The sequence below is a fragment of the Cebus imitator genome, unplaced genomic scaffold (assembly GCF_001604975.1).
Source record: "Cebus imitator isolate Cc_AM_T3 unplaced genomic scaffold, Cebus_imitator-1.0 Scaffold0, whole genome shotgun sequence".
In the NCBI taxonomy this organism is placed as follows: domain Eukaryota; kingdom Metazoa; phylum Chordata; class Mammalia; order Primates; family Cebidae; genus Cebus; species Cebus imitator.
This window is the reverse complement of record NW_016107315.1, coordinates 9,006,242-9,013,859: the sequence shown is the minus strand read 5'-3', so window position 1 is coordinate 9,013,859 and position 7,618 is coordinate 9,006,242. Positions and strand designations below refer to the sequence as shown.

Sequence of the window (7,618 nt, the reverse complement as noted above, 5' to 3'; positions counted from 1 at the left end):
TATTGCAAATTCTGGAGATAGGGATGAGCAAAACATACGAACAGTTCCTGCTTCATGAAGCATGTAATTTAGCCGGAAGACCAACCATACGTAAGATAAATAAATAAAATATACAGTTTGTTACATGGTAATAAGTACTAAGGAGTGAAAATAAAACAGGGAAGACGGATATAAAGTGTGGAGGTCATGGAAAGGCTTGACATTTTAGAGAGTGTCACCAGGGAAGCCACATAGGATTTAATTGGGACATTAAGCTCACATGTGTATAAAGACCTAGTAAGAGGGAGAGTCAGGGAGTATCTGATGGAAACACATTCCAGGTGGGGAGAACAGCAAATACAAAGGCTGTGAGGTCAGAGTGTTCAAGGACAGCCAAGGGCTTGGACTGGGTGGAGCAGGATGACTGACAGAGAACCTAGCAGGAACAGTTGTTAAAGAGGTATGAGCCTGCACTAGCAAGGGCTTGTGGACCTTAGAAAGAATTTTGGCTTCTATGCTGAGTCGGATGGGAGCACAGGCAGGTTCTGGGTGGGGAAGTTGCAAGATCTGCTTTATATACAAACAGAATCACTGTGCTACTGTCTGAGATGAGGCTGAAGAGGGCGAAGGTGGAAGCACAGAGACTGATTTGGGAGGTGACTGCATCATCTAAGCGAAAGAGGATGTTGGGGTGAACCAAGTGAAAGCGGTGGAAGTAGGAAGAAGGGGTATTCATCATATAAGGGAGAACCCTTAAGATCCTCTATGGACTGGATAGGGGGCGTGAGAGAAAGAGAGGAGTCAGAGACAATGCTAAAGTTTTTGGAAGAACAGAGCTGCCATCAACTGGGTTGGAGCAAACCTGTTTCCTCTAGCCTCCCCGCCAATGGGAGGAACAGGTTTGAGGGGAACATCAGAAGCTCAGTTGTGGACATTTCAAATTAGAGATGGCCATTAGATGTCAACTGGAAATCTTGAGCAGAGATGAATACATGGTCAGAATTCAGGACATAGGTCCACCTTGGGAGCCATTGGGACATGGATGGTATTTAATGTTATGGGATTGAAGAAAGTCACCAAATGAGTAAGTGTGGAAAGAAAAGGGAAGAATCTGGGCACTGGACCATGGGGCCCTCTGAAGTTTAGAGATTGGGAGAAAAGGGGGAGCCAGCCATGGAGACTGAGAAGGAGAAACCAGAGGGGAAGGAGGAAAATCAGCAAATCTGAGGTTGTGGTGGCCAAGAGAAGGAAACTGTCTCACGGAGGAGAGAGTGAGAGATGGTGTTCAATACTGTGTCAAGTAAGATAGAGACTGAAAATTAAATATGAGGACTCAATTAAACTGTTCATATAAACATTTTAGAAGAGCTCTTGGTATACAGTAATCATTCAATACATGGAAGGTGGCATTATATACACACACTCCCCCCCCCCCACATTTATTATATTAGCCCTGCTCAATCACATTTTCTGTCATGATGGAGATGTTCTATATTTGTTCTGTCCAATACAGTAGCCACTTAGCTACATATAGACACTGAAAGCTTGAACATGTGGCTAGTGAAACTGAGAAACTACATTTTTTTTAGAAGGGTGAAGAAGTGTATTTGATTGAAACTCAACTCAAAAAAAGAAATAAGATGCTGTAGTGTGCAATATATTCACACAAAGCACCCTCAGGTGCACATTCAAGTAAGATCTCCATGTCCCTTTTCCTAGTTTTCCTACCCTGGGACTTTAGTCTCTTTCATTTACAATCACGTACACTTAATTTGAAAAAGGAAGCCCAGTACATTTTGATGTATTCATTAGCACCAAATTTAATAAAATTTTAATTAAATAAATACTAAAGTTTAAATAGCCACATGTAGCTGCTGGCTACTGTCTTGAACATGATTAGTCTGTCCTGTCTAAATAGACCTATTCTGTCTATAGGCCAATTTACATACGTTCTTTTTTTTTTAGATGATCAGCCTAATAAGTATGAGCTTTAGCCAGCTTATAAAGGTGTACAGAAGGCCCTTTGATAGAGATTAAAAATTGTGTACACAGGAGTGGAAAGTCTGACTGAACAAGCAGAGGCTAGCCCCCTGAAGAAAGAGGCTGATGGAGTTTAAGACACTTTAGGACTCAAATCTCATTCTGTCACTTAGTTGTGATGGCCCAGACAAGTTGTTAAACCTCTCAGAGACTGCCTCATCCTCTAAAAAGGCCTGGCTACTTAATTTGCTGGAGCCCAGTGCAAAATAAAAACGCTGAGTCCCTTGTTCAAAAATTATTAAGAATTTTGAGCTGGTGACAGCAGAGATCAAGTGTGGGCCCTTCCGAGTTGCAGGCTCTGTGCAACGCATAGTTTACATGACCATGAAGCTGCCTTCCAGGTCGTGAGAATGTGGGCCGGGCAGTCAGAGTGCTGAAAATAGCGGAGGAAATAAAGACGAGAGTGTTTGCTGCTGCTGCACTGCTGCTGGCCTGGGCAGAAGCCTGGGGTGGGGAGCTCTTTCCTTACATCAGATCTTCCCTCTTTCTGAGTCCTGTAGACTACAGCTGGTTTTTTCCTAGGCTTGTTTGTTGGCTGGGTCTCAAATGACCATAGTCCAGCTCTTGCAATTACCTGCTGATATGGTTTGGCTCTGTGTCCCCACCAAATCTCATCTTGAATTGTACTCCCATAATTCCCGTGTGTTGTGGAGGGACTTGGTGGGAGATAATTTCAATCATGGGGACGGTTTCTGTAGTGAATAAGTCTCACGAGATGTGATAGTTTTATCAGGGGGTTCTGCTTTTGCATCTTCCTTATCTTTCTCTTGCCACCACCATGTAAGAAGTGCCTTTTGTCTCCCGCCATGATTCTGAGGCCTCCTAGCCATGTAGAACTGAAAGTCCAATTAAACCTCTTTTTCTTCTCAGTCTCAGATATGTCTTTATCAGTAGCATGAAAATGGACTAATACAGTAACTTGGTACCAGTAAAGGGGGTGCTGCTGAAAAGATACCTGAAAATGTGGAAGCGACTTTGGAACTGAGTAACAGGCAGAGGTTGGAACAGTTTGGAGGGCTCAGAAGAAGAGAGGAAAATGTGGGAAAGTTTGGAACTTCCTAGAGACTTGTTGAATGGCTTTGCCCAAAATGCTGATAGCAATATGGACAATAAAGTCCAGGTTGAGGTGGTCTCAGATGGAAATGAGGAACTTGTTGGGAAGTGGAGCAAAGATGACTCTTGTCATGTTTTAGCAAAGAGGCTGGTGGCATTTTGCCCCTTCCCTAGAGGTTTGTGGAATTTTGAACTTGAGAGAGATGATTTAGGGTATCTGGTAGAAGAAATTTCTAAGTAGCAAAGTATTCAAGAGGTGACTTGGGTACTGTTAAAGGCATTCAGTTTTTTTTTTTTTTTTTGAGACAGAGTCTCACTCTGTTGCCAGGCACCAGGCTGGAGTGCAGTGGCACAATCTTGGCTGACTGCAACCTCCACCTCCCAGGTTCAAGCAATTCTCCTGCCTCAGCCTCCTGAGTAGCTGGGACTACAGGCACACACCACCACGCCCAGCTAATTTTTGTATTTTTAGTAGAGACGGGGTTTCACCATGTTGGCCAGGATGGTCTTGATCTCTTGACCTCGTGATCTGCCGCCCTCAGCCTCCCAAAGTGCTGGGATTACAGGCCTTCAGTTTTAATAGGGAAACAGAGCATGAGAGTTTGGAAAGTTTGCAGCTTGAAAATGCAGCAGAAAAGAAAAACCTATTTTCTGAGAAGAAATTCAAGCCAGCTGCAGAAATTTGCATAAGTAGTGAGGAGTCAAATGTTAATCCCAAAAACAATGGGGAAAATGTCTCCAGGGCATGTCAGGGATCTTCACAGCAGTCTCTCCCATCACAGGCCCAGAGGCCTAGGTGGAAAAAATGGTTTCATGGGCCAAGCCCAGAGTCCCCTAGCTGTGTGTAGTCTAGGGATTTGGTGCCTTGTGTCCCAGCCACTCCAGCCATGGCTGAAAGGGACCAATGTAGAGCTCAGACCATGGTTTCAGAGGGTGTAAGCCCTAAGCTTTGGCAGCTTCCACATGGTGTTGAGTCTGCAAGTGCACAGAAGTCAAGAACTGAGGTTTGGGAACCTCCACCTAGATTTCAGAGGATGTATGGAAATGCCTGGATGTCCAGGCAGAAGTTTGCTGCAGAGGTGGGGCTCTCATGGAGAGCATCTGCTAGAGCAGTGCAGAAGGGGAATGTGGAGTTGGAGCTCCCACACAGAGTCCATACTGAGGCACTGCCTAGTGGAGCTGTGAGAAGTGGGCCACTGTTCTCCAGACCCCAAAATGGTAGACCCACTGACAGCTTGCACCATGTGCCTGGAAAAGCCACAGACCACAGACTCAATGCCTGCCCGTGAAAGCAGCTAGGAGGGAGGCTGTACCCTGCAAAGCCACAGGGGAAGAGCTGTCCAAGACCATGGGAACCCACCTCTTGCTTCAGCATGACCTGGATGTGAGACATGGAGTCAAAGGAGATCATTTTGGAACTTTAAGATTTGATCGCCTAGCAAGCCTCTAGCATGCTTGGGTCTGCAGTGACCCTGTGCATTCCTATAGTGCTTGCCAGAACAGTTTTGAAATGGTTTGAGGCCTTGCCCTACTCTGTGTAGAGCAAGGTTATAGAAGTTTCAGACAATGAGAAGGAAAAAAAAGAAAAAGGAAAAAAAGGAAAAAAAAAAGAAAGAAAAAAATGAAGAAAAAAGAAAATAAGAAAAAAGAAAAAGCATAAAGAAAAAAAGAAAAAAGACAAAGACAAAGAGAAAAACAAAGAAAAAAAGAAAAAAGATGTGTCTGCCCTGCTGGATTTCAGACTTGCTTTGGGGCCTATAACCCCTTTGTTTTGGAAAGGCTGTGTTTACTCAATACCCATACCTCCATTGTGTCTAGGAAGTAACTAGCTTGCTTTTGATTTTACAGACTCATAGGCGGAAGGGACCTGCCTCGTCTCAGATGAGACTTTGGACTGTGGACTTTTGAGTTAATGCTGAAGCAAGTTAAGACTTTGGGGGACTGTGGGGAAGGCATGATTGGTTTTGAAATGTGAGGACATGAGATTTGGAGGGGCCAGGAGTGGAATGATATGGTTTAGCTGTGTCCCCACCCAGATTTCATCTTGAATTGTACTCCCATAGTTTCCACATGTTCTGGGAAGGACCTGGAGGGAGATCATTTGAATCGTGGGGGCAGTTTCCCCCATACTGTTCTCCTCGTAGTGAATAAGTCTAATGAGACCTGTTTTCATCAGGGGTTTCTGCTTTTGCACTTCCTCATTTTTCTGTTGCCATTGCCATGTAAGAAGTGCCGTTCACTTCCCACCATGATTCTGAGGGTTCCCCAGCCATGTGGAATTGCAAGGCCAATTAAACCTCTTTTTCTTCCCAGTCTTGAGTATATCTTTATCAGCAGGATGAAAACGGACTAATACACTTACATTAGAGGGTAGAGAAAAGGCCGTGCTGGTTCAGCCCTATAACTCATGGGATCATTAGGAGGTTCTTAAGGCTGGGCACAGTGGCTCACACCTGTAATCCCAGCACTTTGCTGGGTGAAGGCTGGCAGGGTCACCTGAGGTCAGGAGTTTGAGACCAGCTTGGCCAACATGGTGAAGCCCCATCTCTACTAAAAATACAAAAATTAGTTGGGGATGGTGGGGCACACCTGTAATTCAAGCTATTTGGGAGGCTGAGGCATGAGAATTGCTTGAATCTGGGAGGTGGAGGTTGCAGTGAGCCACTGCACTCCAGCCTGGGCAATAAAGTGAGTTTCTGTCTCAAGAAAAAAAAGTTCTTAGGAAGTCAGAGGCTAGGAGAGAATTGGCCAGGAGGAGAATGAGTTCCACCTTTCTTGTTTCCTCATAAGCACCTTTACAGACAAGAAACAGCCTTGTGAACCCCACAAACAGAACAGTGAGTTGTGGGGGTGGGTGTTGTCCTTAGGCTCCCCAGCATTGGCTAAGGATGCCTTGATGTGGCACTGATTAGACATGATCCCAGAGACCACACAGCTATGAACGGGACTCCCCTCTTTCCTGGGGAACAGGAGTCTATGAAAGGCTGGGGCTGAAGGGCAGGGCAAGGGTAAAGGAGACAGGTTTGGCAGCAGCCTGGCAGGGCTATAGGTGCTTTGCTCTGCGGCTCTAACATCAGACCCCAAGTATCCTTGACTCGGGGGAGGAGCTGCCAACACAAAGTCCAGACAGGATGTATAGGTGGGAGCAGACATGCCAATCAGCGTACCAGGGTGAGTGACACGGATGAACCGAAGTTGGGTTCAATATTCTGGACCAGGGTGACTGGAGGAATCAAAGCATTCTAGAGTTAGAAGTGATGTTAGAAGATTTAATCTTGTGTCCAGGACTAGATATTGTTCCTCAGTGTCCCTGAGGCCTTCTCCACCTCATACTTGTGGCCTCTTGGAGGAAAGCAAAAAGAGGAAACAAACATTGTCTAGGGAGGCTTGGGGTCCACCAGACTCTCTGGCAGACCCTCTCCTGACCATGACTCCCAGGAGAACCCAGTCTCATGGTCTAAGTAGCAGAGCACTATGTAAAGGCTGTATGTTTGCTGCCCTGCCTCCTGCTGGTTTGTGACCTTGGGCTTGTGACTCCTTACTGGGCCTTCTTCTCTCACCAGTAAGCTGAAGATAAGCTTTGCTGCTAGGATATCAGAAGGTGACATGATAAGGTTTGTAAAACACAGGGCATTTGCCTGACATCTAGTTCCTCCTTGCCATCTGGAAGCCTCCAGTATAACACCTGCCTGAAGTCACTGCTGAAGTACAACGTGTCTCTGACAATTAAATGTAACAGACATCATTTCTAGGGTACCCACTGTGTTGGGTAATGTGAGGCAGATGGACCAAGTACAAGACATGGGCCCCTACCTCTCAGAAATGTAGCATCTTGGCTAGCAAAAGACATGCAAGCACAACTTTGTTAAATAATGAAATGAACATAGCGACCTGCAGAAGAATTATGAATCAAAAGGACTACTGGGATTTAGAAGGAGAGCTTAGCAGAGTTGGAGAGCTTCCTGGAGAAAATGTGCTTTGTGATAGACTCTGAAGTGCTGGTAAGCCTTGGAGGGTAGGCAGCTTTTGCTGTGAGTTGTCCAGGAACGATGGCATGGGTAAGATGTGGGCAGGAGTGGATTCAGAGCCCCACTGGAATAGCGTTCCGAGGTCATGGGTGAAGTGGGCAGAGAGAGGTCTGGAGAGGTAAGGAAGACCAGGCAGTGGAACGAAGGTGCCACACCACCAGCAAAAGACCAAGGATTCTGTTCTAAGGGCCAACCAAGTCCAGAGGCACAGATTTCAGAGCCAGGGAGTCGCATGATGAAAAAGGAACGGTGGAATGGAGGGGGATGCTGGATGGGAGGAGAATCTAGAACAATCAGGGTGAGTGACAGGGATGAAACAGAGTTAGGTCCAATGCTCTGGGCCTGGGTGACTGGAGGAACCAAAGCATTCTAGAGCTGGAAGTGACCTTAGAAGGGGTAATCTTGTGTAGCCATTCAGAACAGATTCATGCCCTCCCTGGGTGCGCGGTGAGTTCTTCCTCTCTTAGTTCTCTCAAGAGCTGGTTGTTGGAAAGAACCTAGCACCACCCCCTCCTCTG

At 45.9% G+C, this 7,618-nt stretch overlaps 1 non-coding gene across 1 annotated transcript; it reads left to right on the top strand.

Annotated features, from left to right (window-relative positions):
* The first annotated feature begins 4,508 nt into the window (after positions 1-4,508).
* On the top strand, positions 4,509-4,641 carry LOC119470487. Its single transcript, XR_005199403.1, has one exon. It is a non-coding gene; the product is annotated as a small nucleolar RNA SNORA9 (small nucleolar RNA).
* The last annotated feature ends 2,977 nt before the right edge of the window (positions 4,642-7,618 follow it).